The sequence below is a fragment of the Ovis canadensis genome, chromosome 18, assembly GCF_042477335.2.
Source record: "Ovis canadensis isolate MfBH-ARS-UI-01 breed Bighorn chromosome 18, ARS-UI_OviCan_v2, whole genome shotgun sequence".
Lineage (NCBI taxonomy): Eukaryota > Metazoa > Chordata > Mammalia > Artiodactyla > Bovidae > Ovis > Ovis canadensis.
In genome coordinates, this window is record NC_091262.1 from 36,873,506 (window position 1) to 36,897,053 (window position 23,548).

The 23,548-nt window shown below is 41.1% G+C and overlaps 1 protein-coding gene across 5 annotated transcripts in view; it reads left to right on the forward strand.

The window, feature by feature from the left end:
- ADAMTSL3 (ADAMTS like 3) overlaps window positions 1–23,548 on the forward strand; it is a 387,010-nt gene that overhangs the window by 174,194 nt on the left and 189,268 nt on the right. The window lies entirely within an intron of this gene.

A 23,548-nucleotide genomic window follows, 5' to 3' on the forward strand; every position in this document is an offset into this window, starting at 1 on the left:
GTCAAATTTTTATTCCCATTACCTCTTCTTAGATTACCTGTTTCTTTGAACTTTTGCCAATACAGAGTACAACTATTATTTTTAATTTGCTGATTTTTTTAAGGTAAACTAGGAGTCATTATTTATTTTTCCCCCTTTTGGTTGCTAACAAGGTAGAAAATATCATCCTGTATTTATTGAAATATTGTCCTGTATTAATTGTCCATTTATACTTTTTTATCTTTCAATTAGCTGCTGAAGTCATTTACTCTTTTCCCTATTTGGATGGTGATCTTTTCCTCACTTGTATCATGAATATATACTATTTGTTGTAACTGTTTTTAATATTCTCAGTTTGTCATTTGACTTTCAGTATTGTTTGTAGAATCGGTAGTTTCTAAATTATAGATACCCAGAATTCTCCACCTTTTAAGTTTGGTAATAGCTGCTTAATTTTTTTTAAAAAATTAGGGGTCAGTCAACTTTTTCTGTAAAGGGTTAGAGAAGAAATATTTAAGGGCTTTTTAGCCTATATAGTTTCTGTCTTAGCTACTCAGCACTGCTGCTGCAGATGAAAAGCAGCCACAGGCAACCAGTGAACCAATGGGAAGAACTGTGTTCCAATAAAGTTTTATTTACAAAACTAGCCTGCAGGCTAAATTTGACCCTCAGGGTATAGTTTGCCTACCCCCTGCCTTAAAGAGAAAAAATTATATATTTATGCCTTCTGCCAGTGCTTTTTTGTATGTGTGTTCCTACTTTAAAATCTTATTCCTTTGAGTTTATTTGGATTTAACTTATGAAACAGAAAGTGAAAGTGAAAGTCACTCAATCCTGTCTGACTCTTTGCAACCCCATGGACTGGTCAATGGGATTCTCCAGGCCAGAATACTGGAGTTGGTAGCTGTTCCCTTCTCCAGGGGATCTTCCTGACCCAGGAATCAAACCAGGGTCTCCTGCATTGCCAAGAGATTCTTTACCAACTGAGCTATCAGGGAAGCCAAAAGTTTATTTACTTTTTTGGCCACACTGATTGGCTTGTGGGATCATAGTTCCCCACCAGGTATTGAACCTGTGCCCCTTGCATTGGGAGCACAGAGTCCTAACCACTGGACTCCTAGGGAAGTCTATGAAATGGGGATTTTACTCATTCTCCCCAAATGGGGAGAAACTTAGAGGAGGAGTAGAGGGTGGACAGGGTTTTCCAGGCAGAGGAAACACAAAGTTCATGGTGTGATACTAGAGTGAAGCCTGGACTTTCTTGAGTAACCGAGGGTTGCACATCGGTTAGGGTGGGAGGAAAGACACAGTGGCATTCAGAAGGAATCATAAAGGCCTTCATTGTTGTGAATCACGTTTCAGGTTAAGTGAAGTCATTACAGCAATTTAGGCAGTGGAGGGACTTGATTAGATTTGCATTTTAATAAAGTGATTCTGGCAACTTGTGGAGGTGAGCCTGGAAGCAAGGAGTCCAACTAGGATGCCACAGTTACCTTCGTCGGGGTTGTAGTGAGGTGGGAGAGGTAAAGGAGCAGAGAGGGCAGAGAGATTTAGAAGAGAGAGTCAGCAGAGTTTGCTAATTCATAGAGTGAGAACTGTAAAAGAGAAGAGGAAGCTAGAATGATGCAGATTTCCCAGCCTGAGCAGCTGGGTGGATTTCTTTTCTGTCTATCTGGGGAAGGAATGCATGGAGAGGAGATGCATACCAAAAATAAGGGTTCACCTCTTTGGGTTTTCTTCTTTCCAGAAATGTGGCCCCATAAGTATTCAATGCTTTGTTACTTTTCTGATACCTTTTATCAGATGTTAATTATATTTTGTTTGAGGTGAAAGAGTTGATCTGAAATGTGACAGTCCATTGTTAATGGTCTTTAGTTATGCATTTTTTAATACATATTTTTTTTAGTTAATTAACTTTTTATGGCTGCATCGGGTCTTAGTTGCAGCTAATGGGATCTTCCATCTTCATTGTGACACATGGGATCTTTAGCTGCAGCATTCGAACTCTTAGACCAGAGATCAAACCTGGGCCTCCTACATTGGGAGCATGAAGTCTTAGCCACTGGACCACCAGGGAATTCCCTTTAGTTATAAATTAACTGAGTTTATCCAAAGAGAGTATATACAATATATTAGGAAGGCATGAGAATTTAGCCAGGGAAAACATTTGAGGGGATTCAAGTGAAAAGATAATGAGAAGAGTAGGTAAACTCAGAACTTAGCAGGAGCAGTATGGGAGCTGAAGGAATAAGTAATTCCAAAAAAGGAGGTAATAGTCGGCCATGTGAAATGCTGTTTCGAGGTCAACTGGAATAAAAGTCCAAAAATTTCTCATTGGCAATTTGAAGCCAAATCTGTGACCTTAGCAAGAGTGGTTTCAATGAATTTCTGGCTAAAACCAAAGCCTGATTGCAGTGGGTTTAGAAGTAAATAGAAGATGAGTGAATGAATGGAGGGAAGGATTTTGCAAGGACTAAAGGAGAGGGCACACAGTCATACCATGTTAAGAACTGAGTAACTACTCTAGGTCCCCTTGGAGAGCATGGTGAGAAATTAACTGTGTTCCAAAACAGTTTTTTTTTTCTTTTCTTTTTACACTCTGTTCATTAGGAGGTAGAATCAGCTGCTTGAGAGTGAAGGCTCTCAAACAGATTCACCAATGGGGATAATAATTATGCTCAGCTCTTAGGGTCATTGTGAGGATCAAATTAAACTACGTATGAAAAGGTGTCTGACACATAGTTAACATTGGCTGAAGGATAAAGGGAGATGACCCTACTCTCTAGCCACCTTTTCTTCATTGGAAGCTATGATCTCTACATCACTTCCTTCTTCTTTAGGATAAAGCATTGGCAAAGGGATTAACAGTAGAAAAAACAATTTCGGTACAACAAAATATCCGTGCAAACTTTAGAAATAATTGTGGCAGAAGGGTGCTTAGTGACTTGAGAAAAAGGTTTAAAACATTTAATACTTTTGAATAATTTCTGCAAAGGAAGAGCAGCTAGAGCTCAGACACACATCCCTAAAGGGAGCTAGTAGAGCTGGGGGCATGCTGCTGGCAAGTCCAAGCTCTGTCTGCCTGCTCTAGGGCTGAGGCTAAAGTTAGCAAAGATGCCTGCCTGCCTGTGTGAAAACCTGGTGCTTCTCATCCTTGCTTTTCATTATGGCCCCTTCATGTCTGTTACTGCTCTGAATCTGGCCAACTGAAGCTGTTTTTGGCTGAGATTTTCCGTGGGCCATATGGAAGCACTTCCCTATAATGATGCTTTGTGTGAAAGAAATGTGGGAAATGAAGCCACGTCTCTCCCTGAGTGTGCATCCCCAGGCCTGCAGAGTCCACCAGGCTCCTTGGGCCTCACCTTGCCAAGCCGTCATTCCTATCTTCCCCAAGTCTCACGCTGAAGGAGGCCAGGGCAGGGAGATGCTGTTGGCAGAGCCCTGCTAGCAAGAAAGTGCATGAGGCTGCTCTTGGGCCCTGTTTCCATCCTGCAGTGAGGCAGATTCAAGGTGGAAGAGCCTGGAGCCAAAACCTTCACTGTGAGAAATATCAGAAATTAATCCACATACAACATGCACATTTCCTGTTCAGAGGGAGGAGGAGAGAGGCTGAACTCACAACTGGCATCCATAGCTTTGGCTGTTGGAACAGAGAGCTGGAGGCCACTCAGCTTTTTAAGGAGAGAAGAGTCTAAAAACAGCAACAAAAAAGCATACACCCCTGATTGGAGCATTTGGATTTGGTACTGGAGGACTCACTTGTATTTCCAGATTTTGCCATTGTTTTGACCTTGTCCATAGAAGGACCATGCACCCCTGAGACAAATAAATAAATAAGCTCACCTTGCCTGACCTGTTTATAGAGTTGACCCTTGAACAATGCGGGTTTGAACTGCATGGTTTTCCATTTTCTTCAGCAGTAAATACTACATGAATAAATGACCTGTAGTTGGTTGGACCCACCCACGTGGAACCACAGATAACAGAGAAAGCATATATGGAGAGCTGACTATTAGTTATACTCAGATTTTGTGGGGGTTTTTTTGGCTGTGATGCATGGCATTTGGGATCTTAGTTCCCCAATCAGGGATTGACCCAGCCCCTGAGTTGAGAGTGCAGTCTTAACCACTCTGAAAAGTCCCTATGCTATGCTTGGATTGTTGACTGGAGGGAGTTGTTGCTCCTAATTGCCGCCATCCCCACCCCCTGCATTGTCCAAGGGTCAGCTGTACATTTTTCCCTGGTGACAGCTAAGCTTATTGATGCAGTGACACCTGAGGCTGACCTGCAGCCCCATAACCTTCTTACCAAGCATCCTTGGGTCTCTGAGAAAATACAGAATCCTGGGCTAGGCGAACTGTGGGGCTACCTCACAGGGCAGTTCTTACAATGTTTTCTCTTCATATACTTTTTTTTTCTCTTCATATGCTCTTCATTTCTGTTTTGACTGTTATTTCCAAAAACCATCTGTATACTTAACTTATTCCATGACAAAGAAGACTGTTATTGACTATAACAGGCTTGCTGAGGTGGCAAACAGATTGTTCTCCCTTCCTCCTGCCTTTTTACCTCGTCTCTTTCTGCCTCCCTGCCTTCGTCTTTGTAGGGTGAGATTCTGATTGATAGTGCTGTATGCCAGAACTGTGTCTGGCAAAAGAATATTCAAACCAAGCACCCTGTTCATTTTATTTATTTTTTACATTAAAAAAAATATTCTTGGCCCCACTGCACAGCTCGTGGAGATCTTAGTTCCCCAACCAGGAACAGAATCCTTGCCCCCTGCATTGGCATGCAGATTCTTAGTCACTGGACCACCAGGGAATTCCCAGACTCCATTCATTTTCATGGGATATCTAATTCACAAGAGAGAGCGTGGCATGGAAGGAGATCTCAAGATTGAGAATGTAGGGCCCTTGCTTTCACCCTTGCCTTGCTCTTCCACATGTTTTTGTGCATCTTCTATGTCCTCTGCAAAACAAACAAACAAACAAACAAACAAACAAAAAAAACAAGAGGACAATGACATGTAGGTTCTGTTAAGAAGGAATGTTATGGAGGCTGTTTTTCGCAGAGTATCCACACTGGCCAGGAACTCCTGGCTTAATACCTCTTTGTAAATTGCCTTTATATTTACACTTACTCTAAAATCCATGCCCCTTCTCATGACTTTCAAAGTCTTATTATCTGGCTTTTATGTCATGTCATGTGTGCTGTCTTGCCCTCATTCACTAGTTTGTAGTCATCTTGATTTTCTGGAAGATTTTTTACTTCCCAGGGACCTTTTCCTCCATGGCTTTTGCACTGACCAATCCCTGAGTCTAGAACACGCTTCTCCTAGCTCTTAACTTGGCTGTCTCTTTCTCAACCTTGAGCTTAAGCGTCACCTCCTCAGAGATATTTTCCTTGACCAATCTACCTAAAGTCAGCCCTTCTGTTTTCTATTTCCTTCTTAGTCTTTATTGCAAAGAGTAATTGTTTCATTTACAGTTGACTCTTAAATAACATGGGTTTGAACTGCACAGGTTCACTTATAGGCAAATTTTTGTCAGTGGTACATACTACAGTACTGACATGATCCTCAGCTGGGTGAATCCCCGAATGTAGAAACTTAGATACAGATACAGAGAGATAACTATAAATTATACCCAGATTTTCAACTGCATGTAGGGTCAGTGCCCTTAACCCCTGTGTTGTTCAAGAGAGAGCTATATTTGTTTGCTTAATTCGTCTCTCCTGCTGGTCATATGTTGCAAAAGTGGATTCTGTATCTATCATTTTCATCATTTTATTCCTGGAGCTTGTAGGGTACTGAGCATGTCAGAGGAGCTCAATAATGTTGCACGAATGAATACAGGTTCTTCACTGGAAATAACTCTGCTTCCCATTATGTTTTCGGTGAGACTAAATATTGTGCAACAGAATTTTGGGACTGGAATTTTTGGACTGGGGTAATAACCTCTTCTTAGCCACTGTCTGTGATCTTAGGCAAGATCACAGGAACTTGCACTTTTTCATCTGTGTCCTGAATCTGTTAGCACAGATCATGTCTAAGACATCTTTTAGTTCTGAAAATCTATTAAATATATTTATACTTTATTCCTTATTTTAAAAAGCACAGACCTTGAGGTGGAATGGAGGTCAGAGAAGTTAGTCCTAGGATCTCATAGGAAGACTTTTCCAAAGATCTAATGAAAAGGTTCCACAGAAATGGCTTGTCTTCCTAAAGAGCCCAGGAAATTTTACATGTTTATATTGGTTTACATGGGCTTCTCAACTTGAAATTCGCTGTCTTTGGTGATAAGGATGGCTTCTACCCCTCAGTACAGGGAGATACCTTCCCCTGGAAGCTTTATCCCTGCTTTCGTCCAGTGGAGGGACACAGTGTCCTCACAATGGCTGTTTCTTAGTACCTTTAATTCAAAATAATTAGTTCAGTTCAGTTCAGTACTCAGTCGTGTCTGACTGTTTGCGACCCCATGGACTGCAGCATGCCAGGCCTCCCTGTCCATCACCAACTCCCAGAGTTTACTCAAACTCATCTCCATTGAGTCCGTGATGCTATCCAACCATCTCATCCTCTGTCATCCCCTTCTTCTTCTGCCGTCAATCTTTCTTAGCATCAGAGTCTTTTCAAATGAGTCAGTTCTTTGCATCAGGTGGCCAAAGTATTGGAGTTTCTGCTTCAACATCAGCCCTTCCAATGAACACTCAGGACTGATCTCCTTTAGGGTGGACTGAATGGATCTCCTTGCAGTCCAAGGGACTCTCAAGAGTCCCCTGTGGTATTCTCCAATACCACAGTTCAAAAACATCAATTCTTTGGTGCTCAGCTTTCTTTATACTCCAACTCTCACATCCATACATGACTACTGGGAAAACCATAGCCTTAACTAGATGGACTTTTGTTGCAAAGTAATGTCTCTGCTTTTTAATATGCTGTCTAGGCTGGTCATATCCTTCCAAGGAGTGAAAGTGAAGTTGCTCAGTCATGTCCGACTCTTTGCAACTCCATGGACTATAGCCTGCCAGGTTCCACCATCCATGGGATTTTCCAGGCAAGAATACTGGAGTGGGTTGCCATTTCCTTCTCCAGGAGATCTTCCCCACCCAGGGATTGAACTCGGGTTTTCTGCACTGTAGGCAGACGCTTTACCGTCTGAGCCACCATGACTGCAGTCACCATCTGCAGTGATTTTGGACCCCTCCCCCCAAAATAAAGTCTGCCACTATTTCCACTGTTTCTCCATCTATTTGCCATGAAGTGATGGGACCGGATGCCATGATCTTTGTTTTCTGAATGTTGAGCTTTAAGCCAACTTTTTCACTCTCCTCTTTCACTTTCATCAAGAGGCTCTTTAGTTCTTCTTCACTTTCTGCCATAAGGGTGGTGTCATCTGCATATCTGAGGTTATTGATATTTCTCCTGGCAATCTTGATTCCAGCTTGTGCTTCCTCCAGCCCAGTGTTTCTCAAGATGTACTCTGCATAGAAGTTAAATAAGCAGGGTGACAATATACAGCTTTGACATACTCCTTTTCCTATTTGGGACCAGTCTGTAGTTCCATGTCCAGTTCTAACTGTTGCTTCCTGACTTGCATACAGATTTCTCAGGAGGCAGGTCAGGTGGTCTGGTATTCCTATTTCTTTCAGAATTTTCCAGTTTCTTGTGATCCACACAGTCAAAGGCTTTGGCATAGTCAATAAAGCAGAAATAGATGGTTTTCTGGAACTCTCTTGCTTTTTCCATGATCCAGCGGATGCTGGCAATTTGATCTCTGGTTCCTCTGCCTTTTTAAAACCAGCTTGAACATCTGGAAGTTCATGGTTCACGTATTGTTGAAGCCTGGCTTGGAGAATTTTGAGCATTTCTTTACTAGTGTGTGAGATGAGTGCAATTGTGCGGTAGTTTGAGCATTCTTTGGTGTTGCCTTTCTTTGGGATTGGAATGAAAACTGACCTTTTCCAGTTCTGTGGCCACTGCTGAGTTTTCCAAATTTGCTAACATATTGAGTGTAGCACTTTCACAGCATCATCTTTTAGGATTTGAAATAGCTCAACTGGAATTCCATCACCTCCACTAGCTTTGTTCATAGTGATGCTTCCTTAGGCCCACTTGACTTCACATTCCAGGGTGTCTGGCTCTAGGTGAGTGATCATACCATCGTGATTATCTGGATCATGAAGATCCCTTTTATACAGTTCCTCTGTGTATTCTTGCCACCTCTTCTCAATATCTTCTGCTTCTGTTAGTTTCATACCATTTCTGTCCTTTTGTGCCCATCTTTGCATGAAATGTTCCCTTGCTGTCTCTAATGTTCTTGGAGAGATCTCTAGTCTTTCCCATTCTATTGTTTTCCTCTATTTCTTTGCATTGATCACTGAAGAAGGCTTTCTTATCTCTCCTTGCTATTCTTTGGAACTCTGCATTCAGATGCTTATATCTTTCCTTTTCTCCTTTGCTTTTCACTTCTCGTCTTTTTACATCTATTTGTAAGGCTTTTTCAGATAGCCATTTCGCTTTTTCGCATTTCATTTTCTTTCGGATGGTCTTGATCCCTGTCTCCTGTACAATGTCATGAACCTCTGTCCATAGTTCATCAGGCACTCTGTCTATCAGATCTAGTCCCTTAAATCTATTTCTCACTTCCACTGTATAATCATAAGGGATTTGATTTAGGTCATACCTGAATGGTCTAGTGGTTTTCCCTACTTTCTTCAGTTTCAGTCTGAATTTGGCAATAAGGAGTTCATGATCTGAGCCACAGTCAGCTCCCCATCTTGTTTTTGCTGACTGTATAGACCTTCTCCATCTTTGGCTGCAAAGAATATAATCAGTCTGATTTCGGTGTTGACCATCTGGTGACGTCCATGTGTAGCATCTTCTCTTGTGTTGTTGAAAGATGGTGTTTGCTATAACCAGTGTGTTCTCTTGGCAAAACTCTATTAGTCTTTGCCTTGCTTCATTCTGTACTCCAAGGCCAAATTTGCCTGTTACTCCAGGTGTTTCTTGACTTCCTACTTTTGCATTACAGGCCCCTATGATGAAAAGGACATCTTTTTTGGGAGTTAGTTCTAAAAGGTCTTCATAGAACCGTTTGACTTCAGCTTCTTCAGCATTTACTGGTCAGGGCATAGACTTGGATTCCTGTGATATTGAATAGTTTGCCTTGGAAACGAACAGCTATCATTCTGTTGTTTTTGAGTTTGCATCCAAGTACTGCGTTTCCGACTTTTTTGTTGACTGTGATGGCTACTTCATTCCTTCTAAGGGATTCTTGTCCACAGTAGTAAATATAATGGTCATCTGAGTTAAATTCACCCATTGAAGTCCATTTTAGTTTGCTGGTTCCTAAAATGTCGACATTCACTCCTGCCATCTCCTGTTTGCCCACTTCCAATTTGCCTTGATTCATAGACCTAACATTCCAGGTTTCTATGCAGTATTGCTCTTTACACCATCAGACCTTGCTTCTATCACCAGTCCCATCCACAACTGGGTGTTGTTTTCGCTTTGGCTCCATCTCTTCATTCTTTCTGGAGTTATTTCTCATCTGATCTCCAGTAGCATATTGGGCACCCACTGACCTGGGGAGTTCATCTTTCAGTGTCCTATCTTTTTGCCTTTTCATGCTGTTCATGGGGTTCTCAAGGCAAGAATACTGTAGTGGTTTGCCATTCCCTTCTCCAGTGGACCATGTTTTGTCAGAACTCTCCACCATGACCCGTCTGTCTTGGGTGGCCCTACATGGCATAGCTCATAGTTTCATTGAGCTAGAGAAGGCTGTGGTCCATGTGTTCAGATTGGTTAGTTTTCTGTGATTGTGGTTTTCAGCCTGTCTACCCTCTGATGGAGAAGAATAAGAGGCTTATGGAAGCTTCCTGATGGGAGAGACTGACTGAGAAGGAAACTGGGTTTTGTTCTGATGGGCGGGGCCATGCTCAGTAAATCTGTAATCCAATTTTTGTTGATGGGTGGAGCTGTGTTCCCTCCCTGCTGTTTACCTGGGGCCAAACAGTGGGGGTAATGAAGATAATGGTGACCTCCTTCGAAAGATCCCATGCATGTACTACTACATTCGGTGCCCCCAACCCTGCAGCAGGCCACCACCAACTCACGCCTCTGCTGGAGACTTCTGGACACTCACAGGCAAGTCTGGGTCAGTCTCCCATGGGGCCACTGCTCCCTTCTCCTGGGTCCGGGTGCACAAGGCACTGTTTGAGGCATCTAAGAGTCTTTTTCCCAGTCCTGTGTAAGTTCTCGCAGCTCTGTGGTGGGGTTAATGGCAACCTCCTCCAAGAGGGTTTATGCCATACCCAAGTCTGCTGCACCTAGAGCCCTGTCCCTGTGGCAGTCCACTGCTGACCTGTACCTCCACAGAAGATGCTCAGACACAGTTCTGTCTCAGTCTCTGTGGAGTCCCTGGGTCCTGCACAAGGTTTGTTTGAGCCCTCTTAGCATCTCTGGCGGGAATGGGATTTGCTTTTAAACGCGAATTCGCCCCTCCTACCATCTTGCTGGGGCTTCTCCTTTGCCCTTGGATGTGGGGTATCTCCTCACAATTGCTCCAGCGCCTACCGTCTTACTGGGGTTTCTCTGACCTTGGATGTGGGGTATCTTCTCAAGGCCAGTCCAGCGAAGCGCAGCCGCTGCCGGCTGTATGCCAGTAATCGGTATGCCAAAATAGCATATTTGCAGGTATCCCATTACAGAGTCAGAGGCAAGTGGCTATTTAGTCCTTACCAGGCTCTGGATTTCTTAGCTGCAGTGTAAAGGGCAGAGAAGAAGGGTTATACTCTGATTCTGGGAAACATCGGACACAACAATGTTGTCAGGTGCTCTATGTAAAATAGAACCCTCTCTTGTTTAGTAGCTAAGTTGTGTCTGACTCTTTCGAGACTCCATGGACTGTAGCCCACCAGACTCCTCTGTCCATGGGATTTTCCATGCAAGGATACTAGAGTGGGGTGTCATTTCCTCCTCCAGAGGATCGTCCCAACCCAGGGATCAAACCTGTGTCTCCTGCATTGGAAGGCAGGTTCTTCACTGCTGAGCCACCAGGGAAGGCCTAAGTTCCCTCTGCCACTTGCTATTCAAAACTAGTCCTGGAAACCAGCACAGTAGCATGTACTGTTAGACACTCTGCCTGGTACATATTCTTTTGGGGTAAAGGCATTTTAAGCCATTAGAGATCTACACCTCCAGACTGGGAGCAGATGTTTCTACATAGACACCAAGCCTAATAGCTAAGGACACTCATTTGCAGATGTAGCAATAAACACCACACATGCTGGAGCACATGAGCAGCTCAGGGCAGGGATGTAATTACAGCAGAGGTGTAGAAATTGGGTTTCAGCTTGCAGCAGTTTCTCTCACCAAATCCAGTCCCTGCCGAGTCCCCTGTCTTCTTTTAAAGGATGGTTGTTAATTTCTGATTTTTATTTTGCCCAACTTTGTTCCTTGGCACATTTCATTTGTCCCACCTCTGTGTCAAAAGGAAGTATACAATCAGCCCTGCATTTTCAGAATCCATGTAACCACACACTGGCTTTCTCTTCTTTCATCTACCAGTCCTCCACCACACCCACAAAGGCACAGATAAACTTGACTATCATATGGACTTCCCTGGTGGTCCAGTGGTTAGGACTCCATGCTTCTGATGCAGGAAGTGCAGGTTCTATTCCTGGTCAGGAGACTAAGATCCCACATACCATGGTGCAAGACCAAGAAGTAAAAACAAGACAGAACAAAACTTGACTACCCTAATTTGGAAAGCTGTCAACCCCTGTTCTATACAATGTTGTTTTAGGTTAAATGATGCCAAGTGGTTATATGTGTGTAAGAGTATTAATAAACACCATTTTTGTGTTTATATGTTTTTCAATTTACAAAATGCTTTCACATTCATTATCTCATTTTATTTTATTTTTTAATTATTTTTTTAATTTTTACTTTATTTTACTTTACAATACTGTATTGGTTTTGCCATACATTGACATGAATCCAACATGGGTGTATACAAGCTCCCAATCCTGAATCCCCCTCCCACCTCCCACCCCATATCATCTCTCTGGATCATCCCCATGCACCAGCCCCAAGCATCCTGTATCCTGTATCGAACATAGACTGGCACTTCGTTTCTTACATGATAGTATACATGTCTCAATGCCATTCTTCCAAATCATCCCACCCTCTCCCTCTCCCTCAGAGTCCAAAAGTCCGTTCTATACATCTGTGTCTCTTTTGCTGCCTCGCATACAGGGTCATCATTACCATCTTTCTAAATTCCATATATATGTGTCAGTATACTGTATTGGTGTTTTTCTTTCTGGCTTACTTCACTCTGTATATCGGCTCCAGTTTCATCCACCTCATTAGAACTGATTCAAATGTATTCTTTTTAATGGCTGAGTAATACTGCATTGTGTATATGTACCACAGCTTTCTTACCCATTCATCTGCTGATGGACATCTAGGTTGCTTTCATGTCCTGGCTATTATAAACAGTGCTGCAATGAACATTGGGGTACATGTGTCTCTTTCAATTCTGGTTTCCTCGGTGTGTATGCCCAGAAGTGGGATTGCTGGGTCATAAGGCAGCTCTATTTGCAAATTTTTAAGGAATGTCCACACTGTTCTCCATAGTGGCTGTACTAGTTTCCATTCCCACCAACAGTGTAAGAGGGTTCCCTTTTCTCCGCATCCTCTCCAGCATTTATTGCTTATAGACTTTTGGATCGCAGCCATTCTGACTGGTGTGAAATGGTACCTCATTGTGGTCTTGATTTGCATTTCTCTGATAATGAGTGATGTTGAGCATCTTTTTCATGTGTTTGTTAGCCATCTGTATGTCTTCTTTGGAGGAATGCCTATTTAGTTCTTTGGCCCATTTTATGACTGGGTCGTTTATTTTTCTGGAATTGAGCTGCATAAGTTGCTTGTATATTTTTGAGATTAGTTGTTTGTCAGTTGCTTCATTTGCTATTGTTTTCTCCCATTCAGAAGGCTGTATTTTCACCTTACTTATATTTTCCTTTGTTGTGCAGAAGCTTTTAATTTTACTTAGATCCCATTTGTTTATTTTTGCTTTTATTTCCAGAATTCTGGGAGGTGGATCATAGAGCAACCTGCTGTGATTTATGTCTGAGAGTGTTTTGCCTATGTTCTCCTCTAGGAGTTTTATAGTTTTTGGCCTTACATTTAGATCTTTAATCCATTTTGAGTTTATTTTTGTGTCGGTGTTAGAAAGTGATCTAGTTTCATTCTTTTACAAGTGGTTGGCCAGTTTTCCCAGCACCACTTGTTAAGGAGATTGTCTTTAATCCATTGTATATTCTTGCCTCCTTTGTCAAAGATAAGGTGTCCATAGGTGTGTGGATTTATCTCTGGGCTTTCTATTTTGTTCCATTGATCTATATTTCTGTCTTTGTGCCAGTACCATACTGTCTTGATGACTGTGGCTTTGTAGTAGAGCCTGAAGTCAGGCAAGTTGATTCCTCCAGTTCCATTCTTCTTTCTCAAGATTGCTTTGGCTATTCAAGGTTTTTTGTATTTCCATACAAATCTTGAAATTATTTGTTCTAGCTCTGTGAAAAATACCGCTGGTAGCTTGATAGGGATTGCATTGAATCTGTAGATTGCTTTGGGTAGTATACTCATTTTCACTATATTGATTCTTCCAATCCATTATCTCGTTTTAAAGGAAGATTTAAAAAAATAAATTTAAAAAAATAAAAAAAGGAAGATAAATATTATTTTCAGTTTTTTCATATAATTATTATTAGCATTAGCATTTATTCGATACTTTTCTTCTTTAAAAAAGCTCCTCTATTCTTTGGGAATGGAGAGAAGATGGAGGGTGCTGTGTGTGTGTGTGTGTGTGTGTGTGTGTGTGTATGTGTGTATGTGTTTGAGCCTAAAAGAGCAGAAGAATAAAAAATTCAGGGTCAAAAAATAACATGAATTATGCATGACCGAGTTTTATTCAGTAAAATACCCAACCAAGTTTAAAAAAAAACAAACCAGAGATGGAAAAGTGAGAATGAGATTGTCACAGTGAGGGTAATAGAAGAGTTCATCTCTTTTCTCGTGTTATGTTGGAATGTATGTATTTAGGTGGGTGCAGTTCTAACTTGACTTTATAGTGTAAATAAATGATGTGGTATAAATTGCAGTCCTCCTGGGCTGAAACTGATGTTTATTGATTAGTTAATATTGTGTGGACAGTTTATTTCCTGTACATTTTGCTACTTAGCAAAGTGGTGATCTCTGTGGCAGGAAATGAGACATAGAAGAAAATATGATGGAACAGCTGGACTTGAGCGTTTATGTGTGGGAGGGAAGTCAGTGGAAGCAAACTTAACATATCGTTAGGTCAGCCCAGTGATTGCAAAATCAAACAAGTGAGGTCCATAAAATCAAAGTGTAATGAGTGTACTTGTGCTGGGAGAGTGGGAGTTTATACAGTGACACCTGGGTCTCAACAGTAGAAGGGTTAAGAGTGCAGTGTTTGGTTCTGACCCCAGCCCTGCTGCTTGGAAAGTCTGTGATCTTGGACAAGTCACTTAAGCTTGCACAAGTTCAGTTTTCTTGATTGTAGGAATGGCTTTTTGTTAGAACAAAGGAGGCAGTTTTCTCAAGTCACTCAGGATCGTGCCTAGGGGCATCGTATGTGTTCAGCCTGGTTTTAATGACTCGTGCTTACCCAGCCCAACTGCTGGTTAGATTTTCTTCTACATCCTTTGCATGTATTTTGTTTTCAAATCCTCTCAACAACTCCTTGAAACAAGTATTACTATTCTCATTTTACACGTGTAACTGAGGCACAGAGAAGGTAGGAAACTTGCCCAATGTCACACAGTGGTTGTAAGAGGTGAAGCTGGCATTCCAGCCCAGGTTGCCTGACTCTGTGGTCTATGATCTTAGCCATGATTCCATATTTCCTCTCCCAGTAGTTTGTAGAATTAAAAAAAAAAAATGCAGAGTGTGTTGAGAAGAAGCCCTGAAAGATGACATAGTAAGTAGCAGTATCAAGGATATCTCACCCCAAATTTCAATGGAAATGTTTTGAAGTAGTTCCAAACAATGAAGGTGTTCAACAGCAACCAGTTCCCAATACCACCACCAAATCTAGATTTCCCAGTCATGGACCTGCTGTTATGAACATTGTTTAGATGGGGTAGAGAAGAAACCTTCTGCTGTCTGCCATGTTCTCAACCATTGGATTCTATACCATTAGAGAGTATAATATTTTAAAGAGGCCCCAAAATAAGACCTGATTGGTGGCCTCATATGCAAACTTGTGAGAGGAGGTTTTAAGTGGTGCCTACTTCACCTGTCCTGAAACACAAGATACAGCTTGCTCCTGTTAGCTCCAAACTGAGGAGGATTTACCTGGAGGCCATTTGTCTGGGGTTTAAGTATCCCAGTGTGTGTAACAGGGGAGACGAGAAAGCGTGTTAGCAGTGTTAATATCAAAGCTAGTAGAATCTTGCATGCATGCACGCTCAGTCACTAAGATCTGACTCTTTTGTGACCCCATGGACTGTAGCCCACCAGGCTCCTCTGTCCATGGGATTTGCCAGGCAAGCATATTGGACTGGGTAGGCATTTCCTCCTCTAGGGAATCTTCCCAACCCAGGATGGAACCCATGTCCCCTGCTTGGGAGACATTTTTTTTACCACCAGCACCACCTGGAAAGCCCCAAAAATAAACATTAAAAAATGTACAAAGAAAACAATAGCCCTATAGGTCTGTAAGAAGAAATTGAAGCAAATAAAACTGTTATGAAGACTTGAACACACTTAGTAGAAACTAAGTCATGTTACATTAACAGGTATTATTGAGCACTGCATTTTGAGAGAACATACTGTCTTTTCAAACATTTATGGACAATTTACAAAAACTGATTCTGTGCTAGACTCCAAAGAAGATTGTAAAAACCCCCAAAGCTCAGTAAAACAGAAACCGTTAGTAGAGACCTCGCCCTGCAGCTGCGCCCATCCATTCTTTGCTCCCTCCCATTACAGAGGAACAAGTGTCCATCTTCCTTTCCAAGGCTAATTAATCCCTCCATCTGTGCCCTGGATTCCAGCCCCCTCTGCTTCCTCAGAGATCTCACCCCACCTATCATCTCTCTCCTTTATCCTCTCTCTCTGTCTCCTTTTCCCATCAGGGTTAAGTGTGACCAGATCTCTTCCATCTTAAATGGAAGTATAATTTGCAAAATATATGTGTGTGTGTATATGTGTATATATTTATGTGTGTATGGATAAGATATATATATCTTCCCTGGTGGCTCAACAGTAAAGAATCCATCTGCCAATGCAGGAGATGCAGGTATAACCCCTAGGTTGAGAAAATCCCCTGGGAAAGGAAATGGCAACCCACTCCAGTATGGAGTTGTAAAAGAGTTGCACACGACTTAGCAACTCAACAACACATATATTTTACCTAATTATATACATAATATATGTGTATATGTATATAGATTTTTTAAACTCTCCACATCTCCAGCTGCCACCCTAATCTTTCACTTAGCTTTATTGACAACTTTTGGAAAAACTGTTTACATTTCCTGTGTCTCCGTTTTTGTCATTTGTTCCTCAGATGGCAGCCTCCTGTGCTTACTGCCCAGTTGATACTGTCTTTATGAATCCCATTAGCAAGCTTTTTACTGCTTCATCCAAAAGGCACTTGAAGCCCCAGTGGAGGACCATTTAGTGCTGCTGGCCCCTCCCTCTTTAAAATTCTCTTTCTCATCAGGGTTCTCCCTCTATTTCTGGTCAGACCTAGAATTGTGCCTTTCTGCAGAATGGTGGAGAAATCCTGAAAAGTTGGGACTGTAGAACCACCCGACTTCCTGTCTTAAAGACCTGGAGTTTTCCCTTACCCTGGTTCAAAGCTATCGGAAACACAGATCACAGATGCTCCATAGTAGCATCACACAGAGGCTGCTGGATGGACACATTCTTGGGCTCCACCCTAAGCTTGTGGGACAGGATCTCTGTGGGAGGAGCAGGAATCTGTGTTTTAATAAGTTCTCAAGGTAATTCTGGGAGGTGCTGCTCTGTAAAAGTACCACAAGGACATGAGATGTATCAAATATTAATATACTATGGAGAGTTACAGAAACAGACGGGAATTGCAGTTTAGGAGAGACAGCATTTAAAACTGTAGTGTGGAGATAAGTTTTCTGTAATCTCAGTTCAGTTCAGTTCAGCTCAGTCGCTCAGTCATGTCCGACTCTTTGCGACCCCATGAATCGCAGCACGCCAGGCCTCCCTGTCCATCACCAACTCCCGGAGTTCACTCAGACTCACGTCCATCGAGTCCGTGATGCCATCCAGCCATCTCATCCTCGGTCGTCCCCTTCTCTTCCTGCCCCAGTCCCTCCCAGCATCAGAGTCTTTTCCAATGAGTCACCTCTTCACATGAGGTGGCCAAAGTACTGGAGCTTCAGCTTTAGCATCATTCCTTCCAAAGAAATCCCAGGGTTGATCTCCTTCAGAATGGACTGGTTGGATCTCCTTGCAGTCCAAGGGACTCTCAAGAGTCTTCTCCAACACCACAGTGCAAAAGCATCAATTCTTCGGCGCTCAGCCTTCTTCACAGTCCAACTCTCATATCCATACGTGACCACAGGAAAAATCATAGCCTTGACTAGACAGACTTTAGTCAGCAAAGTAATGTCTCTGCTTTTGAATATACTATCTAGGTTGGTCATAACTTTTCTTCCAAGGAGTAAGCGTCTTTTAATTTCATGGCTGCAATCACCATCTGCCGTGATTTTGGAGCCCCCAAAAATAAAGTCTGACACTGTTTCTACTGTTTCCCCATCTATTTCCCATGACGTGATGGGACTGGATGCCATGATCTTCGTTTTCTGAATGTTGAGCTTTAAGCCAACTTTTTTGCTCTCCTCTTTCACTCTCATCAAGAGGCTTTTTAGCTCCTCTTCACTTTCTGCTGTAAGAGTGGTATTATCTGCATATCTGAGGTTATTGATATTTCTCCTGGCAATCTTGATTCCAGCTTGTGTTTCTTCCAGTCCAGTGTTTCTCATGATGTACTCTGCATAAAAGTTAAATAAGCAGGGTGACAATATACAGCCTTGACATACTCCTTTTCCTATTTGGAACCAGTCTGTTGTTCCATGTCCAGTTCTAACTGTTGCTTCCTGGCCTGCATACAGATTTCTCAAGAGGCAGGTTAGGTGGTCTGGTATTCCCATCTCTCTCAGAATTTCCCACAGTTTCTTGTGATCCACACAGTCAAAGGCTTTGGCATAGTCAATAAAGCAGAAATAGATGGTTTTCTGGAACTCTCTTGCTTTTTTCATGATCCAGCGGATGTTGGCAATTTGATCTCTGGTTCCTCTGCTTTTTCTAAAACCAGCTTGAACATCAGGGAGTTCACGGTTCACGCATTGCTGAAGTCTGGCTTGGAGAATTTTGAGCAGTACTTTACTGGCATGTGAGATGAGTGCAATTGTGCGGTAGTTTGAGCATTCTTTGGCATTGCCTTTCTTTGGAATTGGAATGAAAACTGACCTTTTCCAGTCCTGTGGCCACTGCTGAGTTTTCCAAATTTGCTGGCATATTGAGTGCAGCACTTTCACAGCATCATCTTTCAGGATTTGAAATAGCTCAACTGGAATTCCATCACCTCCATTAGCTTTGTTCATAGTGACGCTTTCTAAGGCCCACTTGACTTCACATTCCAAGATGTCTGGCTCTAGATTAGTGATCACATCATCATGTTTATCTGGGTCATGAAGATCTTTTTTGTACAGTTCTTCCATGTATTCTTGCCACCTCTTCTTAATATCTTCTGCTTCTGTTAGGTCCCTACCATTTCTGTCCTTTATCGAGCCCATCTTTGCATGAAATGTTCCCTTGGTATCTCTAATTTTCTTGAAGAGATCTCTAGTCTTTCCCATTCTGTTGTTTTCCTCTATTTCTTTGCATTGATTGCTGAAGAAGGCTTTCTTATCTCTTCTTGCTATTCTTTGGAACTCGGCATTCAGATGCTTATATCTTTCCTTTTCTCCTTTGCTTTTCACCTCTCTTCTTTTCACAGCTATTTGTAAGGCCTCCCCAGACAGCCATTTTGCTTTTTTCCATTTCTTTTCCATGGGGATGGTCTTGATCCCTGTCACCTGTACAATGTCACAAACCTCTGTCCATAGTTCATCAGGCACTCTATCTATCAGATCTAGTCCCTTAAATCTATTTCTCACTTCCACTGTATAATCATAAGGGATTTGATTTAGGTCATACCTGAATGGTCTAGCGGTTTTCCCTACTTTCTTCAATTTGAGTCTGAATTTGGTAATAAGGAGTTCATGATCTGAGCCACAGTCAGCTCCCCATCTTGTTTTTGTTGACTGTATAGAGCTTCTCCATCTTTGGCTACAAAGAATATAATCAATCTGATTTCAGTGTTGACCATCTGGTGATGTCCATGTGTAGCATCTTCTCTTGTGTTGTTGGAAGAGGGTGTTTGCTATGACCAGTGCATTTTCTTGGCAAAACTCTATTAGTCTTTGCCCTGCTTCATTCTGTACTCCAAGGCCAAATTTGCCTGTTACTCCAGGTGTTTCTTGACTTCCTACTTTTGCATTCCAGTCCCCTGGAATGAAAAGGACATCTTTTTTGGGTGTTAGGTCTTGTAGGTCTTCATAAAACCGTTCAACTTCAGCTTCTTCAGTGTTACTGGTTGGGGTATAGGCTTGGATAACTGTGATATTGAATGGTTTGCCTTGGAGACGAACAGAGATCATTCTGTCGTTTTTGAGATTGCATCCAAGTACTGCATTTCAGATTCTTGTTGACCATGATGGCTACTCCATTTCTTCTGAGGGATTCCTGCCCGCAGTAGTAGATATAATGGTCATCTGAGTTAAATTCACCCATCCCAGTCCATTTTAGTTCGCTGATTCGTAGAATGTCGATGTTCACCCTTGCCATCTCTTGTTTGACCACTTCCAATTTGCCTTGATTCATGGACCTGACATTCCAGGTTCCTATGCAATATTACTCTTTACAGCATCGGATCTTGCTTCTATCACCAGTCACATCGACAACTGGGTATTGTTTTTGCTTTGGCTCTATCCCTTCATTCTTTCTGGAGTTATTTCTCCACTGATCTCCAGTAGCATATTGGGCACCTAATGACCTGGAGAGTTCCACTTTTGGTATCCTCCTTTTCATATTGTTCATGGGGTTCTCAAGGCAAAAATACTGAAGTGGCTTGCCTTTCCTTTCTCCAGTGGACCACAGGATGTTAAATCCTTAGGTGAGGACTGTTACAGATTGCTGCCTTCCTAGCCTTGCCCAGCTGCCCTGCAATATGCATTTTCTGACAAGGTAGTATTGTAAGCAACTGAGGGTTCACTTCCCTCTACACAGCCATGTATTTCCCCCAAGTGTGAACCACCTGACTAAAATAAAGTGCCAGGGTTTCTAGTCTGAGAGGTTTCACTTGAGTGTTCAACTGTCAGTGAATAGCAGTTGGAATGTGCGCACACACACACACACACATACACACACAGGATAAATGCTCCTCAAAGACACCACAGTTTAAGTTCACAAAGATTTTCTAAGAGAGTTACTTAGCCCAGTTGATCTACCCAAAGAGGATTTCTTAGGAGAGATTTCTTATTTATTATTTTCAAAACAATTTTCGTTACATAGATGTCTCTCTTGTTGTCGTTGTTGTTTAGTCTCTCAGTCATGTTGACTCTTTACAACCCCATGGTCTATAGCCCACCAGGCTCTTCTGGCCATGGGATTTTCTTAAACGAGAGTACTGGAGTGGGTTGACATTACCTTCTCCAGGGGTTTTTCCTGACCCAGAGATTGAACCCGGGTCTTCTGCATCGGCGGGTGGATTCTTTTCCACTGAACCACCAAGGAAGCCCTGGTCAGTGTAGCTATTCTGTGAAAAAGCCTCCATAACATTCCTCTCAACAGATGTGTCTCTTATTTAGACCATTTATTTTTTCATAATATTGACTTTGTAATGTGTTCATCCCATTTGTCTTATAGAATTTCCCATCTTCTGGGTTTATCTGATTGCCACTTTATTTGTGGTTCTCTCTCAATATTTCCTATAAACAGAGCACTGAGATCCAAGGCTTGATTGGAACTGGACTGGACATCTGTCTAGGTAGGAACACGTCAACCATGGTACAAAGTGCTGTATATTGTATTACATCAGGAAGTCTGTGACATAGCAGTGTTGAGTTTGATCAGTGGTCTAAGGTGGGGAAACAGATCACTATCTTATGCAGATCTGTTTCCTTGTAAGAAACCTACAGAATGTTATCTCAAGGTGTTAAATATTCTGTTTTGCAGTAGTTTCTCACATGGGGTTTAGTATCTATTGTTGACCCTTGCTTGAAATAGTGCTTATTCTGGGGTTTGGTTACAAACGGCAATTTTCTAATTCTTTCCTTACCTCTATATTTACTTTCTGATATTCTTCTGTAAAGAAGCTCCCCGGTCTTTTTTGTTTTTCATTTCTCACTCTGTATTCAGAGATTTTTGTTTTATGTTTTGTCATATTATAGACACTATTCATGTGGGGCTGCATATTGTCCAAAATGTGGCCAGTGGGAGCAGTTCCTGCTGAACCCTTTCGACATAATTCCTTTGGAGTTTAAACACTGCTTTGTGTTCTGAGACAACAGGGTGTTCTAGGCGTACTTTGAATTTTTTTTTGCTTCTCCAGACCTAGAATTGCCTGTGTGTTTTTTTTTTTTTTTCATGAAGTCTTGATTCTTTTTAGTGGGGAATGGTATTTAGAGCCCAAAACATAGGCAATATTTACTGTCACTGGGGAATCTTTGCTTCCAAGCCCTTTTCACTGCAGAGAACTTTGAAACTATAGAAGAAAGAAAAATGAAGACCATGTATCTGTGGACCTATTTAAAGCTTATTTTATGATTTCCTTGTTTTTATCATTTTAAAATAGAGGTATTTCTCACGGAAGTCACCAAATAAAAAGTTAAATTGTACTGTATATTCATCAACAAAATATAATTGACTCTTCTACCTTAAATAATGACACCATGAAGTATACAGGTTTTTGGTTATTGTCCTTTGGATTTTGGCCAGCCTCAGCTTATTAAGAATTGTTATTCTTCTGACTCCATTTGAAAATCCTTGTCACTCTCTGTTACTGGAGATGCCATCATAAAATCTGAAGCCACTGGAAAATTTCCTAAATAATTTAAAAAATCGTAAGAAAAAATACATTTTTATTATATAAAATTGGAAAATACAGAACAAAGCATAAAAAGCACATTATGTATGATGTTGGCTGTGGGTATGTCCTATACACCCTTTGTTATTTTGAGATATGTTCTTTCTATGCCTAATTTGTTTCGTTCTTATTCTTATCATTATTGAATTTTCTCAAATGGTTTTTCTTATCTATTGAGATGATAATAGGATTTTTCTTTTATTCTATTAACATGATGTATTATATTGATTGATTCGTATTTGATGAACTGTCCCATCTCCTACATCCCAGGAGTAAAGCCCACTTGATCATGGTTGCCAGTATTTTATTGAGACTTGTTGCATTTATATTCATTAGGAATATTGGTCTCTAATAATTTTTTTCTTATTGAATTTTAAGTAGTTATATTATCTACAACTAACGTTTTAAATTTTTTATTTCCAATATATATTCCTCTAATTTATTTTCTACTTACACTGACAAGAGTGTGGGGGAAAATTATGATAATTTTTGTGTGTTCCTAACCATGGTGGAAATAATTCTAATATTTCACCATTAAATCTGCTCATGGCTTCTGATTCTTTATTAAACTGAGGGTATTTTTTTCTGTCCTTGGTTTTAAAAGGAATCTTATTGTAATGCATGCTGAGTTTTGTCAGATACCTTTTTATATTCATTAAAATGTTCATAATATTTAACTCACTTGATTTGTTATTATAACCAATTATATTAATACTTTTTCTGATGCTGAATCAATCATTCATTTTTATAATATACTGTATTTATTCATGATGTGTGATCCTTAAGATAGAGTTCTGAAATTTATTTGCTTTATTGTATTTATTATTTTTACATCCATAGTGATAATTAATTTTAGTTCACATATTTATTTATGTGATCTCTGTGTTTGGTTTGGGTATCAGTTATTTTAGCTGGTATTCACTAACTGGGAAGCTTTCAGTTTCCTATTATCTGCAACTTGCTTGTTTGCTTAAGGTTTTGAAAAACATTTTGGCCCTGGTCCTTTATTTTCTTTTTTTTCCTCTGTAAATAATGTTTTTAGCTTTTTAAAAAATTGTATTTTAAAAGTAACTCATTGGTGCATTTTTATTATAGAAAACTCAAAAAATATAGAACTGTTTCCATTCAGGCACTCCCAGAATTCTTTTCTTTCCTGGGAGGAAACCACTGTCAATGGTTTGATGAGAAAGAATGGAGAGTTATTATTTAGTGGGCTCAGACTTCCAGTTTTGCAAAATGAGAAAAGTTCTAGAGATAGATTGTGATAATATGTCTTACCCCATCCCCTGCCAAAAGCCATC